Below are 10,298 nucleotides of genomic sequence, written 5' to 3'. Positions count from 1 at the left end.
TGTACGTATTAATTGTACTCAGTTCACAATATATTTTGTAATATCTCTGTAAATAAAATATAGTAAGATTAATAAAATGACGTGGAAATAGGCCTGGCTAGAAATTAATGTTGGGTCTGGAGAACTAGGTGATAACAAAAGCCATATGTAGAGGAAGGTTCCCAAGTTCTAGTTACCTGCTGTTTTCTAAAGATGTTAAAACACAATCTGGAGAGCAATATCCCTTTTCTTTCTATGCAGTTTGTGGAATATTCACATAGTTTCTGCTTCAGGATAGATGAAGACTGCTGCCAGTAGGGGCTCTTTTATTCCCTTGTTTTCCTATGTTGCTAAAGAAGCCTTTACCTATGGGATGGACTGTGCTGGTAAAATGTGTTCCATCTGTATGTTAAGAGATTATGTCAAGCAGCGACAGCTAAAAGCTGTAATGCTTTTAGCCATTTTGTGAAATTGGAACAGGATTTCCACCTTGATCCACAGCTTTCCATTCTAAACCTTGTATTCCTGGAAGAGGCTGATGACCAGTGTTTCCAGTATTTAGCCCGTGGACTTTTACAGGATTTGAACATGGCTCTTTAAAGTCTGTTCACAGCTATAAATGTGATCCTACAGATGCCTAAATGTGTCCCAGCTTAGCAAAGGATTTTGGGTTATACCCTCAGCAGAAACAGGTCCTATGGGTTAACTAGATAGGAGAGTACATGCTTATCTGAGCAACATTTTTTTTGACACACATGAACCAGGTGTTACATGATGCTGTCAGAACAAAGCATGAAGAACATATAAGATGGGGCTAGGCACTCTTCTGTCTTGGCATTGCAGTGCACAGCCAGGAAACCTTTGTACTTTGTATGTTAATAGGATTATAGGCAAGGAAAAAAAATAAACCCACTTCTTACAGAAGCACAGGAAACTTTCCAATCCTTTTTTAATTACAAAATTGGAAACACTGATTGAAGAGATCTCAGGCGTAAGCTATCTGTTCTTTTCTTTTCCTCCTCAGTTTTAACCAAGCAAGCTTGCTCACTGATAGGAATCAACTCAGGCTGGTATTACGTGAAAGATTCAAAAATAACATAAAGCCAGTAGGTTTTTAGTGGAAAAATAGTAACAAGCTATGGCTCAATTTTCTGACGTATTTACAATGGCAAAACAGAAAGGTGCCATTGGACTTTTCAAGTTAACCTTATTAAAATAGAAAATAATATGCATATAAGAAAAAAAGCTTTAAAGCATTTGGAAGTTGCCATAGGTGGTATTTGCCCTGTATAAAACCTGGTGTGAGCCCTCAAAAGAAGTGGAATCTAAACAGTGTCTTAACTTTGTCCCATGATTTTATTTTGTGTTCAGTGTTAACCCAGGACAAAATCCTCATCTTCAATACTGTGGACCTTGTTCGAACATTTTCTTTCTGAATCTAGATGCAGAGGTTTATAACTCAACTCACCTGAACTACTGGACTCACTGATGAAAGACTCTTCCAAAATGTCATGGAGGAAAAAGCTGCTGAAAAAGGGACTATGTCCTTCATATACTTGCTAACTTGGACCAAAAAAAAGCCCAGTGTCATTTCCTAGAGATTAAGGATTTTTTGGGAGAAGTTACCTGCAGCCCATTGTTCATCCCAATGACATTTTAAGCCACTCATTCCTAACTTTCCAGGCTCAAATGTAGCCTGTGGAAGATACCCACTGCCCTTGGAAAGGCAGTAATGATGTGTCTGTTCATCTCTTCTGCAGCAGGTTTTCCTTTCCCATTATACATCTACACTTAAAGACAACAAACTAAAGCACCTTCCACCCATGAATCAAGCCTTCACAACTCTTTTTGAGAGAGGACGGAAATGTATCACCCTCTGGCTTTACAAAGAATAAACTAATGCCAAGAGCAAGGACAGCCTTTGCAATCTGTTTGTCCTGGTGCAATGACGACCTGCCTATAGCTGTGATGGATAGTGTTCGTTGCAGTCAGTCGCATCATGCAGGACTCTGAGGCCTCTTGCCCACAGATCTGCGTCTGGCAAACACAGTCCTCCCTTCCACTCTGGAAAAAAACACTGCTTTCCCAAGGACTTCAGATGGAGGGACATGCCGGTGATGGTAAGGGTACTGGTATGTTTTTTAAATCACATTAGTGAGAAGATTTCATTTCTTCGTTCCTGAAGAAAAACTTAGGACCCTTGCTATAGTCCCTATTTTGTGATTCATTATTTGTAATTGAAGCTTTAGTTCTGCTTATTGAGTCCTCCTGTTCCTGCTTTTCTTCCCTGAGATTCACAGCTTCCTGAAGCCCATGTGGCTCTCTGCACTCCTGAACAGGTTTTAATTAAGAAGCTAGTGAATTCTGCCTGCACTGTATTTGGCGCTTGGCTGCTTGCTCCCACTACAGTCATGATACTGTTTATCTTCCTGATTGAAGAGTAAACTAATTACAGTAGGTCTAACTAGCTTATTAAATCCTGCTGAAATGAAAAGGAAAACAGGAAAAAAAAGCCACTACCTCTGTGGTGAAAATCTCCAGTGAAAACATGACTCCCTGAAGAGTCAAGAATGTGTAATACCCATCACAAGTACATGTGACACCAACAAATGTCTTCATGCAGCACTGTAATTAAATAGAGACTTGCACAAGCTTCCCTGATGTTATATGCTTATTTTGTTCTTTTTTACCATGAGCAGCAACTTAACTGTAAGGGGCCAGACTGCAGGGACCTACACTTATGCATCATACAAACACATAACAGGAAAAGATGGCCTTCAGGGGACATCCTGTATTTTTTCTGATGTGCTTTTCAGATTAGTTGCATTTCTATTTTTCTCCTTTGTGTCAGTTCATCCTTAAGAATTCTGGCTTTTGTCTAGACTGAAGCTTGGAGAATCAGACATGGGAAAAAAAGGATGCAGAAAGACACAGACAGAAAAGAAAATGGTCCTGAATTTCTCCATCTCTCTTCTTTTCTAGACAGAAGCAGACTGGGGAGGATTTGGAGCAGGAAGGGGTGAAAACCAGATAAGTACCTAGACAAGAGCAGTCATGCTGGTACTTCTGGCATCACAGCAGCTGCCTGTATTTACTTTTTGGCACTACTCATTCACATCTGGTGCATAGCAGTACAGGTTCGAGATGGGGATATAAAGCTACTTCTCTCACAGGGACACTGTTTGTCATTCTGAGTTGTAAAAGTTGAGGGAAACAACTATAAACGAGTCAAACATAAGCACCAATCTCTATGAGCTTGGTTGGCAACAATAGACAATTGTACGAAACCTACGAACTCACAATTTCCCTGCATGGAGAAATAATAGAAGCTGTCAGACCACTGTAGCACTGCAGACAATTTGTACTGTAAGTACGGTATTTTACCACTGTGTTTTATACAGAAGTTAATACACCCCAAAAACATAATTATGGACTTGACTTGGTTAAGCACATCTAACATAAGAATTCACATTGCTGGGTGTATTCCAGCTGTCTACATCTATCACTTGGGCTTGCATATAAGGTTTTGGTGAAGATGTTGCATAGGGCTGGCAGTGCAGCTGAGCCCTTTGTAGTAGGTTATGCCAAGGTCAAGTAACTAGTCACGTGGGAGGTTTTTCTCCCTTCTGCATTTCTCTTTAGTTTTATGCTGGGGAACTTCATTATTTCCTTTAGGAATACTTACTTTCATGTTGTTCTTATTGTTGCACTGTTTCATCAAGCTAAATGCCAAAATGTTTGGTAGTTATACAAGAACTAATGCAATAGATGCATGTGAACCTCAGCCAGGCTTAGTGAGCACAGCAGTAAAATCTCAGCTTAGGCTGCAACATAATTGGGGTTCATGGATAGCTCTCTCCAAGATTAGTCACTCCTCCTGCTGGGATATAAAACTGTGTATCTGGAAGAATTATAAAGCTGAAATATCTGTTTAAGGGCATTTTGGATCCTTGGCATGAGCCAAAGGTCTGCTCGGTTTTGAACCAACACAGAAAAGAAAGATGATCCCTGCCTTGACATCTTCAGCTTACACAGTAACCAGAATCAACAAAGGTGCTAAGTTCTACTGATGCTTATTTCTCCTTGATGTGTGATCCATCTCAATGTCTGATAGAAAATTAGGTGCTCAAGCAACCTTAACACAGCAGAATAAATGACATTGCAAGCTGAAACAACAGGACACACATCATCTTGCTTTTAGTGTGTCTAGCCCCACCCTGTCAGGATAAAAGGCCAGCTTCCATGAGGCTCTCCCTTACAGCAAAATTGCTTTTGAGTCTATGGATTGCAAAACAACCACAGCAACCACTGCCAGCAAGCACTCTTCACACCATCCAAAAGGAGTAAACCAGAACTGACCTGTCCATGTCCTGGGGCATTTGAGTGAGTCCTGTAGTTTCAGGTCAGGTCTGACAGATGAATGGGTTATGTTTTCTTCTGCACATCTAGAGAAAAAAAGAGAAAACCAGTTGCACTTGTTAAATTAAGTCACTCTTTTTAATCAAAGCTTCTTTTAGTAATTAGAACTGCTCCCCCCACTCCTGTTTTCTGACAATACCAGACTGTCTGCTTCATAAATAGCTTTTGACTCATAAATAACAATTTTCTTCACCAAAGAAAGAGTGATGATGGTGGACTAAATATATTAGAGTGTGATGAATGATTAGCAGACCTAGAAATGCATTCAAAGAGACTTAAACAAAGCAAATCGCAGGTCCTTTGAAGAAGGAAAAATGTTGTGTATTCCCAAGCTGCCATGCTGGGCCCATAAAAAAAAAGTGGGATAATGAAAACAAGTGAGCACATTTAACCAAGCTTAGCTTTGCTTCCCTGCTGCATGCAATCAACTGTACCCATAGCTTTGATGAGACTGTAAAGATTACATCACTTAAATCTCAGCTGCAGGATTTTTTGCCAGACTTACTGAAAGAAAGCAAGCAAACAGCACAGAGATTTTGTGCTTGCTCTACATTAGAAGCCATCACTCCTGTTTATAACCAAGCCATTACAGAGATATTAACACGTAGCTAGGGGAGTTTGTAGCATGTAATAGGAATACAACTTGTACACTAGCAGCAAGTTTTGTCAAAAGAAAGCAAAACAGAAGCTACAAATACACAGAAAGCTGATTAAAATAGGCTCTATAGGGTGATTGTGGAATTCAGCTGCTATCACTTCACTGGAGAGTCTCCTCAACATAGAGTAGACGAGGTAAATCAGCCTCTCAGGCCTACTGCCCTGTCTCAGACACCAGAGATTCATCAGCTCTAACTGTGAGAAGCCCAAGAGGGCCAGGGTCTGCATGCCTCCTGCCTAACCCACAATCAGTGCTGAGAGGTAGCTGTGAAACCATGACGTTTCAGCAGCATGCTGGTTTCCAGCTCCAGCAAGCCCTGTGCCCCCCTCACAAGCCTTCTGCTGCCTGCATCACTTCATACAAACTCTGTTTCAGCAGTGTCTTCCTTGCTTTAGCTTCTCAGGTGCCTTTAGCCCCTTTTGGGGCAATGTCATGTACCTAGCTCACCCGGAGGCTGGGGACAGATGCTGCATCACCTTTTCGCCTGATGCCTGTCCTGCAGTGAGAGGTGGGACAGGGAATACCTTCAGATATGAAGTCCTGCTGCTCTTGAAAATGAACAGGTCCCAGGCTTTGACTGAGCAGAGCACAGGGAACCTTATAAACCTCTGCCTGTGATCTCAGTAGAGCCAAAGGATCCAGACACTGTCCAGACCCTTTTTCCTGCAGGACATACTGCTTGTAACAGTCAGCAGCAGAAGACTTAATCCAGGCATGGTCAGGGCCTGAGTCCTCACCAGCAGACACCATCTTTCTGAACCTGGCACACACAGATGTCCTGTCCAACATGAAATGCTGCACTGTTTCCTCTTGATTATAAACAGAGCAGGCTTCAGCATCACTGGAACAGAATCAGAGGCTGCTATTGTGGGCTTTTAATAGTGACTACTGCATGTGGGGAAGACAAGTGTCCTCACAGGCATCTCTCCTTCCTATCTGTATTTTATCTATGACTTAACCACTATATAAACCCCTTTCAATTGTGTGCAGACCAGATGTAAAGGGCTGCAAACCTCACTTGGGAGAAAAATTATGTCACAGGGTCGTGGTCTGCAAGTCCATCAAACATTTCATACTAACCATTGTTAATATTTAACAATGCAGCCATGAAGCTGGTTTTCTTTTCAGACCACAGGAAAAAGCATGAAAACCAAAACCTAACATCAGCAAGAAAGCTAATCTTGTTTCCAAATAGCAACAGCAACAAAGAAAATCTCTGTGCTGACCTTGTGACTTCACAGAGCTCTGTCAAACCATAAGCTGGAAAATGTACAAGGCTCCAGAGGAAAACCCAGGAGCTGAAAACGTGATGGAATGATGCAGGTTATGAGTTGGGAACTTGTGTGAACAAATGGGCAGTCAGTGCCAGTCTAAACAAATACACGTGTACTTCTCTTTCCGAATACCTGCCTCCGTTTGGGACAGCTTGAGTTATAAATAAAAGTGATTTTGATCAAGCATAATTCTTCTAGTTTGCTAGAATAGGCCAGCAAGATTGCAGAGCAGCTGCTGTGCTTCCTTTAGAGAGATTTGCAGTGTAATGGCATGAGGACGTCTTCTCTCACAGCGGGGGACAGCCAATGCTTGGCCTGAAGTTGTCATTTATATGGTGCTGTGCTCTGCGCTAGTAGGTTAAAAACATACTTATGTGCCCATGTCTGGCCTGGCTGAAATCCATTGCATGAGATGATTCAGTGGCACATGGAGTTGCTATCAAAGAGCTGAGCTACTGCTTCTACCTCCCTATGGGCCGTGGGCCAGGTTCCCTAGAGAGAATAGTACAGATAATGATACAGAATTAAAGGGTTTGACCCAAAACAAAACTGGCGAGTTTGGAATCTAAATCTAATGAGTAGGCTGGCTAAAAGCAGAGACATCAGGGAAAATATTTATGCTTCTGTAGCACTGTACACCCACTTTGCACTCTGTTTTGCTGTAAATGACAGTACAAGTGCCGAACAACAGGGAATCAGCTTCTGCAATCTCTGTGAAGGCTGGAGTCTAGATGAAAAGTCACACCAAATTAACCTACAGACGTAGATTTATGACAGAATTACTGTGGCTTAGCAATTTACTGTGCTACAGTAATTGAGTTTGTGCATGTTCTCAGCTGGTGGCAGATGCTTTAGGTTACATTCCTTCATTACGGTTACATTAACATGCCTACCTTGAATTAGCTATGAGTTAAGATTATGCAGAGAGTGATTTACTGAGGCTCAGTTAATGCACAGTAACCTGTTTAGCCATGGAGATATGCCTGTGTGTCTGAGCCTGCTTATCAAAGGAAATATTCAGGTCTATGCGGCAGTTCTCAGGGCATCATATAAGGAACATGTCTGATTGCCTTTTTGATGAACAAGCCTGGTAAATGTCTTCAAAGATGAAACCAGAATCAGTCCAGAAGATTACAGAGTGTGAAACGCTAGGAACTGGAGCATGATTCAGAGATACCAGTGAACGCCAAATGCTGGTACATTCTGCCGTCCTCTGAATTAAAAAAAAAAACAAAGGGAAGTTTTCCATGAAGCAGACTCATTTTGAGACTCACTTCTTCACCCAGCCGGTCTGACAAAGAAAAGCCCTCTGAATAAAGCAAGGTGCTTGGAAACAGATGTTTAAAACCAAAAGCCTTGGAGCAAAGCTGTCACCCTGCAGTAACAAATGCTGCACTTCCACCAAAGTGGCGCCAGCAACGGGGTAGGGCACCCCCATTCACAGGGGGTTCATCCCAGCACATCTTCATGCTAAAGAGGCCTTAGGAAGCGTATTTGCTGCCTGCAAGAGGAGGACCTGACTGTAAGCATGTGTGTATGTGCACAAGCATGCTGGGCAGGTAAAATCATAAGCAGAGCAGATACCTTTGCAATCAAACCCATCTTCCAGCTGTCTTCCAACCCAAAGTGCATGTTCCCCAAAAGTCTGAAATCCATGCTTATGCTTTCTGCATGTCACCCAGCACCTTCCAGGCACCCCTGTTCCTGACCCCATATGCTACTGAACTCCAAAAGCTGCCTTAACCCACTGTGACATCCTTCCCTACACACAGCTTTAAAACTCTTAACCTTCGCTGAAAGCCAAAGCCATGTATCTTTAAGCACAGGGTTTGTGAAGAGATGAGCTGAAATGCATGCAATAAAAACACTCATCTGGGAGTCATTTCCCTTCTCAAGTCCTCCGTCAGCTTCAGGACCAAAAAATCCCCACTAAAATTTGAGCAGAAAAGCCAAAGCTATCTAAAGCAGCATATTTCTTCCAGAAAGCAGAGTGCAGCTCCAGTTCCCAAGGAACTAATCCTTGCTATTTAGCCTATCTGGATACATCTGGAGTGCAGTTCACTTGACACGAAGGTTCAAGCAGCAAAGCTGACAATTTTAAGCATTTGGGTTTTCTTTCTTGGTTTAAGGCTCCATTTTCTCCCAGTCTAGATCAATACTGCTTAAAAGTGGCACTTTTTCAACTATGCTTAGCTGCCATGGTCCATGAAACCCTATCAGCTCTAAAAGAAGTAATTACTGCAATTACCCTGGTCTATGCTGACAGGCTACAAGAGTCAACACTCCAACACGTGCACTCACCCACACAACAGGCTCAGAGCAGGACTGTGGAAACTGGCCCCCATAATAATTAATCACAGCAAGCATCAGTCACTGTCACCTCAGGCTGCTCAGAGCAAGTATCTGACAGCTGAATGTTGAGGCTGAAAGTGGAGCTGCAGCAGGAGTGTCGAGGATTCAGTTAATCTTGGCCATGGACAGTTCAAGTCTCATCAGTGTGGCAGTCATCCTCCAGACATTAAAGATGGGGTTGGACACCAAACAAGAGCACAGTTTGAAGGGAGATCAGCACCGTAGCTCCCTGTTATATGGTTCTCTTGGGCGTTTAGCTACAGAGGAATGGGTGGTGGTGTTAGTTATTGTCTGCCCAAATCATAGTCTCACTGTGTCCCTATGTCCAACTCTGGGAGCTGAGACCAGCCTTGTTCACATGCCAAGCTCATCAATATACCCATGTCTTCAAAACCAACAGCTTTCGGAAAGATGTGGCTTGTGACTAAGTACATTTGTCAGCAACTAATTGCGATGTATGCTGTTACTGCTCTGCTGTGAGCACGATCGTTGTAGTAGTAGTCCAGGAACATGATGGTGACTTGCAAATATTTGTAGACCTGCTGACCCATGTAAAGTAAGTGCTTCTAACTTTAGCTGTGAATGGTCTTCCTCCTGCCCTAAACCAGGGTCATCATACTAGACTACTACTCCAGAGCAAAATCCCTGCTCTTCACTCTTTATTGCATTATCTTTCTGCATGAGGGTAGAAATCGGTCAAAGAATAGGATTATATGCCACAAAGGCAGAAAGCAAGAACATGCAGCCATCTCCTCAGCTGCTGCAGACCTCAAGGGTGCTTGAAGATAAACTTGGCTGTACTTCAAGAGCTCCTCTGGCCAGAAATAAACAAAGGATGCAAAAGGGAGAACATCTGAGGACTTGGTCTGCCAGACCTTGCTTGATTTGGGCATCATCATCTTTGGAAATCTTTTAAAGGTCTAACTGGAGCCTTTGGGTTTCATATAGAAAATCTGGGTGGCTTACTATTAAATGAGCTGATCTTATTAGCTTTAAAGTCTTGGAAACCAGTGCACTTGCCTTCCTCATGCGATTCCCTCTTCCCTTGAGTAATGGCATTCTCTGTATCAAACCTCACTTCAAACCGGTGCTCAGATAAATGCTTTACATTCCCATTGGTCTTAGTGTGGAGGGACACTTGGTTGATCAGCTGCACCACAGACGATGCACTTTATTTTCCACTTGAACACCTCTGTTTGCATCGTAGAATACCAGGTTGGAAGGGACCTCAAGGATCATCCGGTCCAGTGCCTGAGTACTGGGTGCAAGCTAAGAGCTGAGCTGATGTATTGCATCCCTTCTTTCCTCACTGTCCTGAACGGGCCCTAATGTGCAATCAGGGAGATGCAGTAGTAAGCACTGTAAAGCTGTTCTCAAGGTAAATGCAGCGTGAGCCAAGCTGAGCAGTTACAGTGCACTACAGACACACAAAGGCAGCAAGGGGTCACATTGCACCTTCATTTGGCAAGCTGATCATGTCAGGTAAAAAGGCCAGAGCTGTACTGAGCTGGGGAGGGAATGTCAACTTCTGTTAGCACGCACAGCCATTCCCTGCTGAATTAAGAAAAGCTCTGCTGCTCGGATGCTAACGTGGTTTTACTCTGTTGCTGCTGTAT

At 42.8% G+C, this 10,298-nt stretch overlaps 1 long non-coding RNA gene across 2 annotated transcripts in view; it reads right to left on the bottom strand.

Moving 5' to 3' along the window:
• LOC136023148 (uncharacterized) overlaps nucleotides 1-10,298 on the bottom strand; it is a 53,150-nt gene that overhangs the window by 33,509 nt on the left and 9,343 nt on the right. For both annotated transcript variants that reach the window (XR_010616490.1, XR_010616491.1), the window contains exon 2: nucleotides 4,339-4,424. This is a non-coding gene — a long non-coding RNA (uncharacterized LOC136023148). The remainder of the gene's footprint in view (nucleotides 1-4,338; nucleotides 4,425-10,298) is intronic.

This window comes from Lathamus discolor, chromosome 17 (genome assembly GCF_037157495.1).
Source record: "Lathamus discolor isolate bLatDis1 chromosome 17, bLatDis1.hap1, whole genome shotgun sequence".
Taxonomy (NCBI): Eukaryota; Metazoa; Chordata; class Aves; order Psittaciformes; family Psittacidae; genus Lathamus; species Lathamus discolor.
The sequence above is the reverse complement of the archived record's forward strand: the minus strand, read 5'-3'. Positions and strand labels throughout refer to the sequence as shown.